This window comes from Polypterus senegalus, chromosome 17 (assembly GCF_016835505.1).
Source record: "Polypterus senegalus isolate Bchr_013 chromosome 17, ASM1683550v1, whole genome shotgun sequence".
Taxonomy (NCBI): Eukaryota; Metazoa; Chordata; class Cladistia; order Polypteriformes; family Polypteridae; genus Polypterus; species Polypterus senegalus.
The window spans coordinates 22,413,773-22,434,554 of NC_053170.1; positions in this window are offsets into that span (position 1 = coordinate 22,413,773).

Genomic DNA, 20,782 nt, shown 5'->3' on the forward strand with positions numbered 1-20,782 from the left:
TGTCTGGTAATGCTTGTGGTTGGTCAGCCAGCCATCAAACATCCACCATGTCCTCTCGGTTGCAAGAAGCAGATCATAGATATGTGATACTGCATCTGCCAAACAATACAAGGAGTACACAACATGTGTTTCACCCTTATTGGGGCTCGTCAGGTGTTCACACTTTTTCATCCTCTTACTGGGATTAACCCTCAGACGTCAGCTCCTGAGGTGAAGCCACTGAAGTTGCGCCACTGCTGCTGGTTTGCTTATCTGAAAAGGGTGAAGATCAGAGTATTACATTCTTAGGTCTGAGTCGCAATCTGATTAATTGGGTGGTTACCTACCAGGTTACGCTTGAAGTTGGTCAGCCAGTTGGCAAATATCCACCATGTTCTCTCAGTTGTGAGAAGCAGATCTGCCAAACAATACAAGGAGTACACAATGCATGTTTTGCTCTAAGTTAGGACTGAAACCAGGGAGCATAAGGTGTGATGGAAATCTGGAACAAACTACCAAGACATGGAGTTGAAGCAGAAAGCTTAACAAACCTTTAAGAAGAATGTGGATGAAAAACTGGGAGAGCTAAATAAACAAGCCTGATGAAGTGGATGGTCTCCTCTCATTGGTCAAATGTCTGATGTTCTTATGTATGCTCTGACTGTGCCCATGTTATAGGTGTGTCCATCATCAATCAGAGGTTGTGGGCCCTGCTATTTTTTGGACTTGAAATTAATTGAGTGAAATTTGGAGGACTTCTCTCTGTGTGTATTTTCTTCCAGATCCTTAGATTATTTTCTCACACCCCCATAGATGTGCCTTGGGTTAACTGATGATGCCTGATTGGCCCAGCATGAGTATATGGATGTGACTGTAATAGCGCACTATGAGGGTCTGACACTCTATCTGGGGCTTTATCTAGTCAGGCGCCCAATACTGATGAGAAAGGCTCAGACCCCTGCAGCCCTGAATATAGTTAACCCTTTTGGCCCTGGATTTTCTGTTTTTATGGGAAAAATTATTTTGTGAGATAAAAATAAAAAAAACAAAAAAATAATCATTATTATTATACAATAGCTGCCAAATACTTCCATCCTCTTGAGGAAATAAAATTGAAAGTGGAGCTACTTACTATGTGGTGCACACATGTGGTGCACAGAAGCATCCATTTTCACTTCCGTCCACCAGGCGGCACCCAAAGCAACTGCCACCTCTCTCCAGTCTGCACTAATATTAGCACGCCCGGTCCCAAAGGCTGCCAACGTACCTGTGCTTTACAAAAACGGCAGCATATTTATGTACTAGGAATAGGATGTCAGGTGCGAAAGGGTTAATTATGTCTTGTGATGTAAGATTTTGCATATAATGATAAATGTTTTGTTTGTCTTTATTTATAATTTAAGCAAAGCAATGTAATTTGGTGTTACTTTGGTGAGAGGCATTCATGTTTGCCCACCCCCCCTTTACGACTAAGTCTCTTTGTGATTTTACGACAGGATTTGGGAGATGTGTCTTAAACCAGTTTGGCGAGTGTTTCTCTGCTAAAGTCTTTCAACCTCCCGCAAGGAAGCCAGGATGTTTAACATATGGTTTGGGGGCAGGTGTTAAGGTATTCTATTTCCCCCATTGGTCTGAGGTATGGCTGTTTGGAATTGGCTTGTCTCAGAGGCCTTTAAGTACCATGATGTCCTATTGGCTGTAGTGGTTGGACAGAAAACCCATACATTTGCTTGCTTTATCTCTCTCTCTCTCTCTTACTAACATCTGAAAGAAGCATCTCTTGCTAACCTGTGATGATGTAGCCAACACAATGAAGAGCACAGCTCAGCAGCCATATTGACAGGCTTAAGGCCGGTTCTGAAGAAAGCTGAGCACCAATGATGCCTTAACTAGAGACATTTTAAGTAACTACAAGTCTGTGTGCCACCTGAAACTACAAATCATCATTTAATCAGGTTGTATGGTTGCCAGTATTCAAATGTACTTTGGATATTGTTATTATTTATGGATATTATCAATAATACATTATTTTATGTGTAGCTTAACTCCTGCTTTTCTTTTTACTACATCTAATTGCCTGAGGTTATAGATATAGAAGGGAAGGTGGGGACAAGTTATATACAATAATACCTTATAAACAGTGGTAAATCTGTGAGATTAGACATTCTAATTCTTAGGCTACATATTAATAATACAATAGGGGAAAGTAGAGCAATATATATATTACTCTACCAAGTTAAAACAGTATGTTATGTCATGTCATGTTGTTATGTCATGCCATGCTATGTTTTGTTATGTCTTTCTGAACTGTGTGCCCAATTGGGTAGCCATGATCACACTGGCACGCTGCCTGTAAATCTGTAAGGAGAAGTGATCTGAGGAGCCCCAAAAAAGGTGCATTGGCAGACTCCTGCAAACGCAGATTTACTCTTAGCAGCTTTAAGGACCTTCCACCCATAAGACTGCCTTCAGTAAGCACTTTCCCACTAAGTAACCCCCACAAATCCCTTTCTGAGCTTCAGACTTGCCATTTGGGCAGATCCGTAATGGACACGAAATCAACTAGAAACATATAGGCCCCTGGGAGCTCCTGAACCGCATTATGTCCAGAAATGCATGGCATGTGTCTAATTGTATAATACCTTTGTCAAAATGAATGCTAAGTGGATCAAAAGAAGAAAAGTTTATCATGCCCGCCCCCGCGTGTAAGAAATTGTTCAGCTGTCTAATCAGCCCCGCCCCCGTTGAAAATGCCAGTCTAATTTGAATTGGTCTTGAATGTCGGCCGATTTCACCTTGTCACACGCGATGTGATGTGGAAAGGCCGACAGCAGGCGGTGAATTATTAAAAGTAACTCCTGTCCACCCCCTGCCACTTAAAGGGCGCTTTGCTGAATCGGTTCAAGTCTTGTGGAAGGTGAGCGAAAAAGTGTTGAATGAACTCACCGAAACTCTGCCTACTAACCTGTTAGCATGCCTCAATGAAAGGCCTGAAACCCCGCACTAGAAGGTCGGCGCTTGAGACCACCAAGCAGCTTACAGCAGTGTCAGAGATGAGCTGAGGCCTGGATGTCAAATTTTGTGCTCGGGAGGTTCTTGGATCTTAACTTTACTTGCATTATTGCCATTTGATCTAGTGGGCTGTGTTTTATCAAGTCAAAGTGTTCACAAAAGTCCTTTAATCTCTAAGGTTCTTTTTATTTTGTTGGATAAATCAATAGTGGAAATGCCTAAGTTATTAGCCTTGATTTACATGTACACCCTGGAACGCTTACCTCTTTCACATTCATTCATCGCTCATTCTCATCACGGACAGCAATGGCCGAAGCTGGCTACCTCAGCGTCAGCAATGACCAGGGCTGGCTACCTCAGCGTCAGCAATGGCCAAGGCTGGCTACCTCAGCGTCAGCAATGTCCAAGGCTGGCTACCTCAGCGTCAGCAATGGCCAGGGCTGGCTACCTCAGCGTCAGCAATGGCCAAGACTGGCTACCTCAGCGTCAGCAATGTCCAAGGCTGGCTGCCTCTGCTTCAGTAGCTCAGCAATGGCCGTGGCTGGAAATCTCAGCTTCAGTAACATAGCAAAGACTAGAAGGCATCAGCCACACTCCTGTCGAAACAACTGAATTGCTACCCCCTCTCACGTGTGTGCGTATAGGGGACAGGTTAAGGGCTCTGGTGATTGTAATTACCAGCCACTCCAGGGGTTGGCGCTGTGTTCTAATGCCTGTTCTCTTCCTCCCTCTGCAGCCCAAATGGATGATCAACTGTAACATCTCTGACAACACTTCTGGTGTCCATCCACCTGGATCCACCTCTTTCTGCCGTAAGGACTTATAACTGGAAGTATTGCCATTTTGAGTCCAGTTCACTGTTAAACTCCCATCTGAGAAAACATTCTTTGCAATTATTGTTTGTTTTCCTGCTTTTCAATTATAAAAGGGTCAGCACCCAATTCTTTATCGTGGTCCGTCTAATCTCTTAAATCCCTTTAAAGGGTTACATTTTTCAACCTATCTTAGCAAAGGCCAAGAACTGTGGCTCCACTCCCAGAATCATTATCTTTGCAAGGGTCGCACAACTGAAGAACATTAGCACTGGCTGCCTTAGCAGGTGACAGAGGGACTCCTCCATGTTACCCCTAAAAGGGCTGCAGAATTACCCTAACAGAGGCCAGGAAGTTCTTCTGTCTGGTTACCTTTGTCCATCAGTTTCCTGGTTGTTACCATCAAACATTACATTCATCAGTGGGGCAGATGATGAAGATGAAGTTTCACAGAGGTAATGTTCAAACTTTAAATCAATACTTATCTTTGTACCACTGCCCCGGAAGAATACTACTAGAGAAAAGCAGCTCCTTATTGAAATTTTTCCGGGTAACATGACCAACGCTTGTCCTATTTTTGACCCACTCACCATAAGATAACAAGCATTAAAGCAATGAAAGGGAAAAAAAGAAAAGGGTATATTAACATATTACCAGACAAGACAGTTTACGTAATTCCCTGAAAAACAAGTTCATAACAAGAATCAAAGACAAACGTTCACAGATTTGGGTGCGAGATGTTCCCACCTGAGATAACCCGCTTCCCCCAAATTGGATCACTGTCCTTACAGGTCATGAGCACAGTGAAATACTGGGAACCAATAACATAAATTTTCAGTCCTACCGGTCCCAAAGGTTGATCGCTCCGGTGAAACCACAAAAAAGTTCATTTTCAGAGATATGTCTCCATTGTATCCTGAGTAAAATAAAACCTTCTTCCAGCAGGTGGCGCCCTGGTGGATTCTTTGCACTAACAGGCTGCTTCTTCCTTGCTTCACCGCTCGATGTCTCACTCTCCCCCTTCTTAAATTGTTAAATTGTCTTCAGCCCAGACATTGTGTCTTTCCCTTAAAGGTGTAGTTCCCCATTTTTGACGAACCCTCAGCGACCTATTTCCTGATGTACTGTACACCCTAAGGAGATGCAAACTGACAAAAGGACAATAGTGCATGTAGCACATGCTACATCTTTATCGGCAGAGAAACAGGGCCTCAAATACTAGGTTGTCAGATGTAGAAGACGACATACAACCTGAACTCTTCAAATTTACTCCGGTAGCACCGAAAGAGAGATGTCCGTGTTAAGTTAAAGAGTCCATTATTCTTCATCCATCTAAGACTACTCTTTACAAGTGTGATCCTTCATGGTGCAGCCTTTTCCCTCTCCTCCAATGGGGCACATTTCAGGTGGTGCTGTACTTTCAGTATTCTGACAGCATGATGCGTCTTCAGAGCTGCCTACGCATTGTCTCTTTCTCATACCAAACACTGAGTTTTAATATTAAAAGGTGCATGTCATTCCTCCATTTTAAAAGCCAAATGTCATCTGCCTCATGTCTGCCTCTCTCAAAAGCTGTGTAGTGTGGCTAGAAGGGGGCGCTGCAGCACCCCAAACCCCAGACACAACCACTGCAACACAAGTCTCAGGTTTTATTACAATAAAATACCTTACAAAAGGCTTTCTCCTTCTCTTTTTCTTGTTCCTTCCATGCCCCAGGTGATCTTTGTCCTTTTTCCACCCGACTCCAACTCTCCTGGATGAGGTCGAGCGGCTTCTTTTATCTTAGACCTGGGAGTACTTCCTGTGCCAGGGCATAGCCTTATGGAAGCACTTCCAGGTTGAACAGAAGTTAAACAAGGTAGGGATGATGGATCCCTGCAGCAGCCCCTGGTGGGAGCCGACAAAGGTTAGACCCTATTGGATTACAATTCCCAGCATGCTTTGCAGGTGTCTACACAGGCAGAGTCGCCCACGGAGCCTGCGACCTAGCATGTTGGGAGAGCATGTAGCCCTGCTAGATTGTCACCCCCTGTCCATCCACTATACTGGCCTCCCAGCTGGGTATTATTCCTTGGTGCCAGCGTACCCACTGCCACACTGGCATCTTTTGCAGGTCTCCTGGCCAAGGCAGGATGATCTTTGCCTTCCTTCTTGTGCCTCCAAAAGGCTGGCCTACTGTCCTGGTAAGAATCCTTGCACCATCCCTACCCATGTGCACCAACCATCCATGTAATGTCTGCATCACAATAGTAGCGGTTCTTTATCTTTTCTGTGGCGTGAAGGTGATTTTTAATAAGTGACATAAGTCAAAATTCAAATGACTGAAAATTTCCCTTTGTTTTCATACTTCTGTCAACCTGAAGTTATTTTCAGGTAATTATGAGATACAAGTTAGACAACAGAGTCCTCAAAGCCCCCATTTTACATCTTCTTAATACCATATACACACTGGTTAGTTTATTTGAGCTTAAACATACACATGCTAATAGATAATAACACTTGTTTCTAACATTTGTTTTATGTTTGCATATTTCCCCAGAGTTCTTATCTTTTTTGTATCCCAGAATTCAACAGTTTATTCAAACAGATTGTTATTCAAATCAGTTTGTTTAGCTTGTAGCGGCCACAAAGACGCTTGGATTCTCACTGTTTTTAAACAATGATTTGTTTTATTTTGGGAACTGCCAGAATGCACCTAGCTTTGAACTGACTCGCATACTCACACATATGTAGAAGCGCAGATGAATCGGTGAAAGTATATATCAAACAAATAAATCCGACAATTATTAAACAATGCGTACCCAGAAGACCGCCCCAGCTCCCCGATGGTGATATCATTCAACAGCCACTAGGCAAACAGCACCTGATGAAGCACTGTGAACAAAATGATAAACACTCACAGGGATGCATGCTAGTTCTAGTTTTGCTGGGCAAACCTGTTGGGGTCCTCGGGTGCCACTAAAGAAAGCTGCTGGGTGCAGGTTCCCTTATTTTGGAGACTGGGAGTTGCTTCCAGGTGGCAATCCTATAGTGCCAGAACTAATCCTGAGGCTATGTGTTCCCCCACTACCCTGGGTGATGGTATCTCGTTGGTGTGGCTCCCACCTGGACACCTGCAGGACTGCATGGGAATTGTAGCATTGCTGGGCAGCCCTGTTGGGGTCCTTGAGGTGCCACTAGGGGGAGCTGCTAGGGACAGGTTCCCATATTTTGGAGAGGTTGCACTAGACTAGAAAGTGTTCCCAGGTGGCATTCCTATTGTGCCCGAGGTTCTCCTGGGGCTATCTGTTCCCCTAGTATGCTAAGTGGTGGTATTTCTCTGGTGTGGCACCATTCTGGACACCTGCAGGGCTGCACAGGTATTGTAGCATTGCTGTGCAGCCCTTTTGGGATCCTTGGGTGGCACTAGGGGGAGCTGCTAGGGGCAGATTCCCATATTATCGGAGAGGTTCTGTTGGACCAGGAAGTGCCTCCAGGTGGCAATCCTATTGTACCCAAGGTTCTCCTGGGGCTCTCTGTTTTCTCGCAATACACTGGGTGGCCTAACTCCTTTGGTGTGGCCCCCTTCTGGACACCTGCAGGGCTGCATGGGATTTGTAGTGTTGCTTGGCAGCCCAGTTGGGGTCCTTGGGTGCAATTAGGGGGAGCTGCTAGGGGTCTCTCATTTTATGGATAGGTTCTGGTGCTCCAGAAGTACTCCCAGGTTGGGGCTGAAAAGAAGCCACTCCAGCTCACCCAGGGGGTCAGAGTTGGGAGGACGTGGACAAGGCTTGTTTGTAGGAGAATGGAGGTCAAGAAAGAGAAAAGAAAAGAATTGTGACTGCAATTTATCAAGTGGTAAAAACCAATGAACAGCATTTTGTTCGATAATGATATCTTTGTTTAAACCCATAACTGTGTGATTTGCTTGTGTTTGGGTGTTTAGGGTGCTGGTATGCCCCCCTACAGGTCACATACCCTACATGAATACAACAGCCTCAAACCTATTTAGTCTAATTCACAGTTCATCTCCTGGCAGCATTAAATTAAATTACATTTTACTAAAATTAATTCAATTAAATGAAAACATAAACTGGAAATAGAAAATGAATACATTATAACATAATTTATAACATAATATGCCATACATTGAACTTTGGAGTTTACCCATAAACCCTCAAGAGCTGGGTGATTTTTCTGCTACCCTTTCCCCACCTTTCTTTACCCCGGCGTGCAAGATGGCATTTACAGCAAAACAATAGGCATGGTCAGAATGCGTACATCTCAAATATCGCCGTCTCTTACAGCTGAGAAATTACTCTTTGGCAGAGAGATTTCATTCTTATTTGGCGGATGCCATTACTTAAAGCGTAGCTCATATGGCCATTAAGGTTTTGTAAAAGTGTTGTTTCAGCCATCACTCACTCGATTAGACAGTAAGCTGCTGCAATAGAAAACGCTTTTAATATTTATGAGCCCCTCGTTTTGTAATTTCCTGGAAGAGTTAATGGGCTGCAGCCTTGCACGTCTGTTTGCAGAGAGTGTAATTAGGCGAGCGCGCCGCCATCAACCAGTATGAAATGGATCGACTGTGCTGCCATTAGGCCAGTGGAGTGTGCTGCCATTATTAGCCTGCGTTAGATTACAAATGTGATGTGATGAGTGTGAAAGGCGTCTGCAAGGCAAGCGAGTATCGGCGAGGAAATGAAAAGAGCTGCAGAGACACAGGCGCCAGTCGGGCTTTAGATGCTTGAGGGTCTCCTTTACTTGCTTATAGGCAGTGGAAGCCCATGGAGTGAGCGGTTAACCTGGAGGCCTTTCCTCCTCCTTGCTCCTTCAAAAATGAAGCACAAGAACTGACAGAGCAGGTAAAGGTGGCCTGACAAATCTATGCTATGTATGTTTTTACAAATTCCCCCTTTAGAAGTCACATTTATTGTACAATTTAAGCCGTCATCTTTTCTAGCAAACATTTGTGTGTAGAGGAAATCCAGCTCTATTACAAGTAGTGCAGCACAGGAACCAACCCTGGATGGGATGCCAGTCCAGATGGGTGTACACTGGGCCGATCAAGCAAAGAGCATGCAGGAGAAAACTGAAGAGAGCAAGAGGAGGAAGTAGAAATGCTACAGCAGGGGTCTCCTAGCTGATCACTGTTACCCCAGACATCCCAATAAGAAAGTGACCAAATGAATACATTAAAAAGTTAACCTATGCAAGGCAAATAGAAATTGAACACGACCGATAATTCACTTTGCAGTCAACAAGCAAACTTATGAGGCCTTTCACTTTTATTGGAATGTCTTCAAGCATGGCAGCTGTCAGATTTGGTCTCCATTAAAGAGACTCACTGAACAATTCTCAGGACCGCTACACAAATACAGAATATGGCCTCCTTTTGCTCTTCAAACAGTCTCAAATCTTCATGGCATGAAATCCACAAGATGACAGAAACATTGCTTTGAGATTCTGGGCCAAGTTGACATGATTGCCTCGCACAATTTGTGCAGATTTGGATTCAGATCTGGTAACTGGGAAGGCCACTGAAGGACACTGAACTCCATGTCATGTTCGCGAAACCAGTTTGAGAGGGCTTTGGTTTTGTGGATGTGGTGTATTATCATGCGTGAAGTAGCCATTAGAAGATGGGTAAATTGTAGCCATGAAGGGATGCACACGATCAGCAATGATACTCAAATAGGCTGTGGCATTCAAGCGACGATTGACTGGTGTTAATGGGCACAAGTGTGCTAAGAAAATATTTCTCACACAACTACCCAACCATCACTACTCTAGAGTATCGACCCAAGGCAGGCTGGGTGCCAGGATTCATGCTGTTGGTGCCAAATTCTGACCCTTCCACCTTTGAGTGCCTGAGCAGAAATCGAGATTCATCAGACCAGGCTATGCTTTTCTAGTCTTCATCTTCCTTCTGGCGGAAGAAGCCTTAATATGAACCAAATGGTCCCTTTCACTAATTTTGTTTGCAATAATCATCTTCATAAATGGTGAAACCGCGATGGACTTTATCTGTGTGCTGCTTATGTTTTCAGACTATTACAAAAGGGTATAACTGAAAAAATGTTAACAAGCAGAGGGGAAGAGGATGATGGAGATCCAGATAATAAGGAAAATAATCCACACGCAGCCACTCTGGTCTTGCTCAGCACAGCTTGCATTCCTGTTTTACACCTTGTTGTTATCTGAATGGAGCCTGCATGTTCTTTCCATGTTTGTCAAGTCCAGTCCATTTTATTGCTATGTATACTCAGTCCAATGGATTTCAGAACTGAATGCCTCCTCAGAACAGTTGGCAAACAAAAAACAATCTACTGTATCATAAAACAGTACGGCTGTGTGTCCAGTCCCTCAGAGCAATCTGATTGGACAGTTTGGCTTGGGTGTGATTGGTCCGTTTGGTAGTTGGTGTGATTGCTCAGTTTGCCTTGGGTGTGATTGGTCAGTTTGGCTTTGGTAATGCAATGAAAGAGGAAGTGCAAATGTGAGACACATGAGGAGGAGTAAAGGCAGCATTGCTGAGACGGTCGTCTTCAAAGATGGCAAGTATAAAGGAGATCAGAAAGATACCTCGAAAATAATGAGAGAATTTGAGAAGAAGGCTTTATGGGACTGCGGTGGGCTGGGTTTGTTTCCTGCGTTGCGCCCTGTGTTGGCTGGAATTGGCTCCAGCAGACCCCCGTGACCCTGTAGTTAGGATATAGCGTGTTGGATAATGGATAGGTGGATGGCTTTATGGGAACACACTTGAGAAAGGAAGCGACGGTGACGAGAGATTCAGACAAACGTGAATACAGAGGAAAGGCGCTGAAGGTACATGTAGGGCAAGAGATAGCAAATAGTTTTTGTGTTATTCTATTACCTGTCTCTGAAAGGCACCGTGGCTAATCTTATATATAAATGTCTACGCGTGGAAGTGTGTGTGTCTGTCTGAAGTGAGAGGTGGAGGTGGGGTTAAGGGCTCCACCTCCGAGGAAACAGAAAACTCACTTAGCTGTTAATAACACAAACGAGACCAGCACATCGGCAAAATGAAACCTCAGAAGAAAGAGAAAGTCGCTTAGCCGCTAACATCGGTGAAACGGTATCCCTTTTACTTTTTCTCCCGCTGCTAATACACAAGCGATGCGAGCACGTCGTCAAAATGAAACCTCCTAGGTTGTCCAGAGTAGTTCCTTTCAATTACCTCACATCTCTTCATTTCATTTTTTTTTCCTGATGATTTTAATAGTTTCTAGGACCCCAGGCTTTTTACAGGACGGGCTTACATGGCTAGTAATAAATAAAAGCTTAATTTGAAACATATATACAGGCAATATTTACTTACAGTGGAGGAAATAATTATTTGACCCCTCACTGATTTTGTAAGTTTGTCCAATGACAAAGAAATGAAAAGTCTCAGAACAGTATCATTTCAATGGTAGGTTTATTTCAACAGTGGCAGATTGCACATCAAAAGGAAAATCGAAAAAATAACTTTAAATAAAAGATAGAAATTGATTTGCATTTCATTGAGGGAAATAAGTTTTTGAACCCTCTAACAAAAAAAGACTTAATACTTTGTGGAAAAACCCTTGTTTGCAAGCACAGAGGTCAAAAGTTTCTTGTAATTGATGACCAAGTTTGCGCACATTTTAGGAGGAATGTTGGTCCACTCCTCTTTGCAGATCATCTCTAAATCCCTAAGGTTTCGAGGCTGTCTCTGTGCTACTCTGAGCTTGAGCTCCCTCCATAGGTTTTCTATTGGATTAAGGTCCGGAGACTGACTAGGCCACTCCATGACCTTAATGTGCTTCTTCTTGAGCCACTCCTTTGTTGCCTTTGCTGTATGTTTTGGGTCATTGTCGTGCTGGAACACCCATCCACGACCCATTTTCAGTTTCCTGGCAGAGGGAAGGAGATTGTCGCTCAGGATTTCACGATACATGGCTCAGTCCATTTTCCCGTTAATGCGATTAAGTTGTCCTGTGCCCTTAGCAGAAAAACACCCCCAAAGCAAAATGTTTCCACCCCCATGCTTGACGGTGGGGACGGTGTTTTGGGGGTCATAGGCAGCATTTTTCTTCCTCCAAACACAGCGAGTTGAGTTAATGCCAAAGAGCTCTATTTTGGTCTCATCAGACCACAGCACCTTCTCCCAGTCACTCTCTGAATCATTCAGGTGTTCATTGGCAAACTTCAGACGGGCCTGCACATGTGCCTTCTTGAGCAGGGGACCTTGAGCCCTGCAGGATTTTAATCCATTGCGGTGTAATGTGTTTCCAATGGTTTTCTTGGTGACTGTGGTCCCTGCTAATTTGAGGTCATTAACTAACTCCTCCCATGTAGTTCTAGGATTCTTTTTCACCTTTCTCAGAACCATTGACACCCCACGAGGTGAGATCTTGCGGAGCCCCAGAGCGAGGTCGATTGATGGTCATTTTGTGCTCCTTCCATTTTCGAACAATCGCACCAACAGTTGTCACCTTCTCTCCCAGCTTCTTGCTAATGGTTTTGTAGCCCATTCCAGCCTTGTGCAGGTCTACAATTTTGTCTCTGACATCCTTGGACAGCTCTTTGGTCTTTCCCATGTTGTAGAGTGTGGAGTTTGCTTGATTGATTGATTCTGTGGACAGGTGTCTTTTATACAGGTGACTAGTTAAGACAGGTGTCCTTAATGAGGGTGACTAATTGAGTAGAAGTGTCTAACCACTCTGTGGGAGCCAGAACTCTTAATGGTTGGTAGGGGTTCAAAAACTTATTTCCCTCAATGAAATGCAAATCAATTTCTATCTTTTATTTAAAGTTATTTTTTCGATTTTCCTTTTGATGTGCAATCTGCCACTGTTGAAATAAACCTACCATTGAAATGATACTGTTCTGAGACTTTTCATTTCTTTGTCATTGGACAAACTTACAAAATCAGTGAGGGGTCAAATAATTATTTCCTCCACTGTATATGTATTACCATACCGTTAGAACATTAGAACAGTCTAGACGAGAAGAGGCCATTCAGCACACCAGAGCCCACCAGTCCTGTCCACTTAATTCTTCTAAAAAACATCAAGTTGAGTTTTGAAGGTCCCTACAGTCCTCCTGTCCACTACACTGTTTGGTCGGTCACTTATTCTATGTATCTGTGGTTCTCTGTGTGAAGGAAAACCTCCTAATGTTTGTGTGAAGATTACCCTTAACAAGTTTCCAACTGTGTATTCTTGAATTTAATTCAATTTAAAGTCACCGTCTCGATCCACTGGACTAATTCCCTTCATAATTTAAAATACTTCAGTCATGTCACCTGTTAATCTCAGTTTGTTTAAACTGTAAAGGCTCAGCTCTTTTAATCTTTCCTCCTAACTCATCCCCTGTAGCCCTGGAATTAGCCTAGTCGTTCTTCTCTGGAGTTTTTTCAACTGTGTCCCCATGTCCTTGATGAACTCATTTTAAATTAATAGACTGGATCCACTGGACTAATTCTCTTCACATCATATTGTAATCCTGCATAATTCTGAGGAGGGCCATGGGGGGAGCTGTAGCCTATCTCAGCAAGCATAGGGAGCAAGGAAAGAACAATGCCTGGACAGGGCGCCAGTCCATCACAGGACACACACACGTTTCACAGGACAATTTATTAATGGCAATTCACCTCATCTGCATGTCACAGTGAGAACATGCAAACTTCACACAAGGAGCACCTGGAGTGCAAATTCCGATCTCCATACTGAGAGGCAGCAGCACTTCCACATCATAATCCTCTTTGTAAGTATTATGTTTCATGAGTGCCACAGAGGACAGAAGGCTGAATGCCAGCATGACCTCTGCACAACGGATGGACATGCAGAAGCCAGAGGCCAGGCGCAGTTCCATCCCTCATACATTAGGTGGCAGTGGCAGCATTGACACCCAAAGCTGTTCATGGGATCTGGAGTCCAGAAGTGTTGCCCTGTCAGAGGGTCCCTGGGTGCCACAAGGGGGTGCTGATGATTGGAGGACTCCCTTGGTTCCCTTGTATTTCCCACAAGTCGTGCTGGGTTACAGGAAACTGTTGTGGGTCCAGAGTAAAAGGAGCCTGCTGCCTTACCTCGAGGGATTAGAGGTGGGAAGCAGTGGGCAACACTCAACTGCAGGTGGAAGGAGAGGAAAGGGCTTCATTGATTTTGCGTCATCATTGACTGTGTTTATTTGTATAATGTGCTTCGTAAATTAAAAATTGTACTGTGTTGGGCGTTATTGGGTCTGGGTTTTATAATATTTTTATATATTCTGCTATGTTACAAAATTTCAATCATTATGATTGGCTGTTTAGCTAACCAGTGATGTGTGGGTAGAATCAGTCCCTAAATCTACTGGTACGAGTGCCAGTGGCTAATGGGTTTCCCTACCACATCCTTCCAGGACGTGTTTGCTAGGTTATCTGGTGAGTATTAATTGGCCTTCTGTAGATGTGGGTGCCCTGGACTGGCATACCAACCAGGGTTTGCTCCTGCCTTGTGCCCGATGCTGCCAGTCTGAATACGGTTAAGCAGGTCTGAGAGTGTTGTGGGTTTTATTCTTTCTTTTTTTGGCTTAAAGATTAACTGTCAACTTTTTAAAGAGAGCTCTATTATCATAATGTTTTGTCTCTGAGTGGGTCTAATAGAAACAAAATCTTTCATAAGAAAATGTAAAGCTTCAGCTCTTTTTTCTGAGCATTGCTACATATTTATAAGTTTCTCTTCACTAATCAGATGCTGATGGGGACAAAAAGAAAAACAAAATCCATACCACAATAAATTCTTATGTCAAAAGACATTTGAATCACATATCACTTTCTTCCAGATTTCTCCTGGTTGCTTTTTATGCAGTTGTCACAGCCAATGGCTTCACTGGGCAAAGCTCCATAAGAAAAGCAAAATCGTATCACATCACTAATTATCTTTTGTCTTATGACGTAAGAGAAACAAATGAGCTGGAATTTTCCATCAGTGAATAAGTCAACTACCCTGGGGTGGAGAGGCAGCACCTACCAAAATTGAGAAAGTTCTAGAATTTCAGCCTCATCCATCATTGATACTCTGGTTCAGTCCTGGGTACCTCCTGTAAGTGCAGGTTTCTGATCCAACCAGTTTCATAATCGGTGAATCATTTTCCTTCTAATTGATTTAATTAGATGTGATTAACACATCTCATCTTTGTTGCATGCAGTTTCCTTCCTTAATTGTATTCTAACTAGCGGCCCAAAGACTCCCTAGAAGTTTTACTATATTCATGAACTTGGAGAGGCGTCAGTCAGCTAACTCTTAAGAATTACCCTGGGCAGAGGACGTGGACCCATCTGTGTTTGGTGCCCCACTGTCTTTCATAAGAAGACACTGGCGATGCCATATCTTAGCCATATCGCTGCCGTATGAGTCCTATTAATCTTTGTCTCAAGAAAATACCTCCAGATAGACAACGTTGTTAGCAAAAACTTCAAGTCTTGACCTCGGTCGCTGAGGTGTTTCAATTGCCACTGCAATTGCTTCATTTTGATGTTATGTCTCTTCATCTTCGTCATTAGCATGACATTGTTTGCTGCACACAGGTCTTTCATATTGAGAAGTGAGGTGTATGCAAACCCTAAAAAATTTAAAAGTGTATGCATGCGCCATTTAGTGGCTGTGGTTAAGCGTGAGCAGAGTGGACAGCTCCATACACACACACACACAAGTCTTTCATTTCTTTTATATACCAATATGTCTAATAATGATTGTCAATCATAAGTATAGAAGACATAGGCTGCAGCTACTTCAGTGGCAAACCCACTAGCATGCCAATCAGAAATAACGGCCTCCAATAATAAGATGATTTGGGAAAGTGGAATGAAAATCATGATAATGATGATGTAAATTGTGAAACCATGAAAAACAAATATGAAATTACCTCAATGTCACAAAGAGTGGTGGATGGCAAGACTGGGCTGACAAACGTCATACTTTTACATGGGTCACTGGGTCAGTGTAGTGAAAGGAAATGTGGTGGGGACTGCTTCCCAAGAGTACATGCTCTCCCAACGTACTGGGTGTCAGCATTGCTGGGACAGTATGCTCATTCATGTGCCTGCAGAGCATGCTGTGAGTTACAGTCCCGAAGGACAGTCCTGTGGAGCTCCTTTTTGATGACAGGGGGAGCTGCCTAGTAAGGGTGACACTGGAAGTATTCCTGGGTCTGGCATTAAAGAGACCACCTATGTCCGCTCAGTAGTCAGAGTCGGGAAGGAGATCCTTGAGTCTGCATGGGAGGTTGTAGAAGGAGAAGGAGACACTTTTTGCTTTATTGTGTGGCCTGGAAAGGACAAAATTGAAACCCAGTTGGAGGTATTGTGTGAAATAAAAGTTCTTGTATTTAAACCTGGCTGTGTTATGCAGTTGTGTCTGGGGTTGGTGTGGAGCACTGCAACACCCCCTACAGGTCACAAAAGATAAATGCTTGCTACATTGCAAACAAAATTTATCACATCCAGTTTTGTAATTTTGGGATTGACACTAAGATATCAAAACTGTGAACTAATACAAGGATTAAAGTCAAATGTTATCCGCACTTTTGAGATAATTCTGTTTGGGTTGGCTATACAGCTTTCCCCACACACAAATGGAAACAAGGTGTGTCTGTGGTCACAAGGTTCGACCACGACCAGTCAATTTCTCTTGTTGTTGATGGTGCACCATGGGCACTCATCAGTTCGTCACAATCACGGTACGGAGTCGCTCAGTGTTGTCACAGGTCTAGACGTGGATGGGTATCTCGCTCCATCTACGTGCTTGCCTGACCATTTTGAACTTTGCAAAACATTCATAAACACTCCACCATGGGAAAATACCATCTCCATATTGTTCAGGAAAGTCTTCTGTGAATTTCAGCCCTGGTACACCTTAATTCCATAAAAAGCACATCACTGCACGCTCCTCTTCTTTGGTGTAAATGGAGAGTGGAGCGGCCATGTTTACTACTAGAAAACAACATATGAAACTGACGCTGGGGCAACCAACACACCATACTTCCACATATGCACTGGGAAAGATGTACCCAATTACTACAAAACTTCAGATCATTATGGATTTCCCTTCATTAAGTTAGGAGTCCAATTAAAATCTGACATTAGATGGGACAAGATGAGCAGCCACAGTGGTCCCAAGGACTGAACATGAGAGCTGCTACTTTGTCACTCCTGCCTAGCTGCTTTCTCAAACTCCATTTCATAAATATTTGGCACCTACTTTTCCAAGCCTTCTTTTGTTCAGCTACTGTGCTTGACGCCTTTTCCTGAGTCCTCATTAAAAATCAGTCAGATATGCCAACTGTGGGGATCATTAAAGCAAACAATAAACTAACAGCACATTCTGGCCGCCCCCGTGTGTTCCCTAACTCATTTTTCGGCTCCCCCAAATGGCATGGCTCCCATGCAATGCGTTTTCACATGGCTTCTTGTCATGGCAATGAATGGAGGGCATCCTGCTACTTCCACCCCATATTGTAAGATTCTGAATATTTGCTCCCATTGTCATTTGGCCACCTGCTCATTCCGGAAAAGCTTCACACAGATGTGACATTTTGTTTTGGTCATCGCACAGCAGCTTCAAACAGCTGTGACTTTTTGTTTTATTTTTACATTGCATGGGCACATTATGGAAATTACAAAAGAATCTGCCTTGCAAATTGGAAATGCCTGATCTCAAGCTAAAAAATATCATTTGTAAAAGCTGGAACAAAAACTGAGTACGTGCAGTTAGGAATTTTAATATTTGTTTTGTTTTTTTCAACTTTGAAATTTTCTTTATTCTTACAAAACCTGTGAGTGCATACAACTCAATATAATGTAATAAGCACCTACTGCTGTCGCTATTTCTGTCTTTCTCTCTGCATCATACAACTCTGCACCTAGTGGACTGATTCTTTTGAAATTTTACTATTCTGTCTGGAAAGTTCCATATTTGTTAAAATTTGTTTGACGGAACATACTTGTAGATCACCGTCTGGGCTCATCGGAGGTAAATACTACCACCCCAGGTCGAGAGGAGGCATTCGCGCTAACCTTCTCCTCTTTAGTTCCCATCGCAGTACAGTGAGGGCAACTGACTCCACCCCTTCCGGTCACCTGTCTATAAAGTCTGCAGCTTCTGGAAGGAGGCATTCAGTTTGGAACAGACTGCCCCACTGGGTTGAACTCCTTCCACCCTGACCAGAACTGAGAGTTTCCTTAGCCAGATGGTGTTCTTGTTTTTGATTGTCCTTTTTGAACCTCATTTTAGCATGCACAGTGGCAATTTTCATTATTTTGTAGACTGAATTAAATGGGGACAACCAGGTTGGCTCCCAACATTTATCCATGGAGCGCGCAGTGCTTTCCTCGATCACAGTGCTATACAAAAATTTTGCAATTGCAAAATCTCCCATTGAAAAGTACTGGCAAATTTGCAAACTTATCCACTTTGAAACAGAGAAGCAATCGGTGCAACTTTAGTTACAATTTAATTTACTGTTTCAAATTCACCTTTGAGAGTGGTCTCTTCAGCTCATATATTTTCCTCTTTTATTCATCCAAAAGTCGCTTCTGGCAGTGTACCACGTCCCCACTACAACTTATCTCTGGGAGAACAGCTCACTTCGCCTGCTGCTTGAGGTAAGTCAACCATAACTTATCTGGAAATGAGTGTAAGCGGTAAGGAGTCGCTACGTAAGCACAGAGTTAACAAATATACACGGTGCAGTATACAGTACTGTACAGTAATGGCTGCATTAGAAGGATTTTATCAGCAAAGCTCCACACCTGCTTTCCTTCATAGTCCAAAGCAGCCAGCAATTTTTCTTGGAGACTTTAGTAGTCATTTTATCTCTCTGCAGGGAACTAAAAATAAAAATTGATGTTTAAGTGTTACGATTTATCTCACAAAGTGGCTGGGGTGGTGTGAGACCTTCAGAACCAGCCAGAGAAGTGGGCCTGAATCCCACCAGCCTGCCCAGAGGAATTGCACCAGAAGGCAGCCTATTAGTGGTTGGTTGAATTTGTGCCATTTTTCTAATTTCTGGGTGTTTAGTTCTTTATTTGTATTAATGTTAGCATTATTCTGGCAATGGCATTTTGTTTGGTATGGTCATCATCATTTTGTTTGGCATGGTTGCCACCATTTTGTGTCATTCAGTACGTGGTTGTGGTCATTTTGTTTACAATACTGGACTGAAGATAAAATCACTTGTGATAAAATCAATGTGAATTAGGGGCCATTAACCAAGTTAGAATTAGGACTCTCGTCAAATTTCTTCTGATCAGAATATTGCTTTATTATTTTAGTATTGATGACTAGCAATAGAGTTTTGGTAACAAAGTGAATCGTTTCTCTTGCTGAGTTAATCGACATTAACAAGGATGATGAATACTTTGCTCCCTGGGCAGTAATATGGTCAGCATTTCAATTGTCTAGATTATGCATTTTAGTTCTGATTGTTTTGTGTTTGCTTTTTTATCATCTCCAGTCCCTCTCTACCTTTTCCACTCCATCAGATGAAACCCATGCAGCATTAAAATAGTCTCTGTAATAAGACATGTATGCCAGTTATCTGCAGTACACAAGATTCCACAGTAGCTGAACTCGCTGTGACTCGCCATGAGATGTGACAGTTCACCCAACTTATTTAAAAATGATCGATCATTCCTAATTACATGGAGACAGGCCAAATTTGAAACCTTTGCAAGTTACTTTAATCTTTACTCCAGATCTTCGCCCTTTCCATCCAGCTGCTCCTCTGACAAGGTGTAACAGGTGAAAGTGATCACAATGAAACCAGTTGAGTACATGAATGTTTAATATATCACACTTTACGTTCCTCTGTGTCTCTCTTACATTCTCAGGTGTTGTAGACCTAAGGTAGCCTCTACAACAGGGGTCTCCAACTCCTGACCTGGAGTGCTACTGTGGCCGCACATTTTCATTCTAACCCTTTTTTTAAATTAGTGACCAGTTTTTGCTGCTAATTAACTCCTTTCCTTTCATTTTAGTTAATTTGCTTTTTAAGATTCAGCCCTACGAATTGCTTCATTTTTCTCCTCATGACAGAGATGTGAAGTGAGCCAACAGATGACCAGCTAAGTCAAAGAGTTTCACTCCAACCAGTTTCTTAATAAGGAGCCAATTCTTCTGGTTAATTAAACCTGTTATTTAATTCCATGTCTTGTCACTGCTCTCATTCTGATACAGCAGACATTTTCAAAATGGTTGATTTGTTTTTTTTCTAAGAACACCTTTAAGGTGATTTGAGGACCTGAGCAGAACAACATTACTGAGACGCTCAGCTTTTTATTTTCAGATATTATATGATTGACATATGTGTTGGCTCATTTTCTATTCTCATGATTACTTGGCTGCTAATTAAGGAAAAAAATAGTGAAGTGGTCTGCAAGTCAGTTAAAATTAAGGGAAAATAAATTAATTAGTAGCAAAACCTGGTCACCAATTAAGAAAGGGGTTAGAATTAAAGCCTGCAGTTGCTTGTAGCATTCTGGGACTGCAGTTGGAGACCCCCGCTCTACACTCGCCCTGTGACATCTGTCAAGTTTGCAGCTTGTCTGGTAAACACGTCTTTAATTTTAAAAAAAATGTATACATTTATATTAAGAAGCCAGATACCAGATCACGTCTATTCTTAACATTAATAATTTAAAAAAAAATGTAAAAAGTTTATCAAGAAGAAAAGAGAGAGAGATAGAGAGAGAAATTCTGCTGTCCACACAGCAGGGAGAACGTTATCGCTCATAATAATAATAATAATAAACAAATCTGTGATCGCCTTATTTTTAAACCTGCCTCCCCTAAACTATTAATAAACTGGTTGACATTCAACAAAGCATGGAAAAGACGACACTCATTGATAAATATGTTAAAGCACAAAGCATTAGCGAGCTAACAATGAAGTGACCATGTCAGTGCCTGCAGTGTTTTACTAAAATCGAGAACAAGTTGACTAAAAGAGTTTTGCTGGCACCGCAGTGC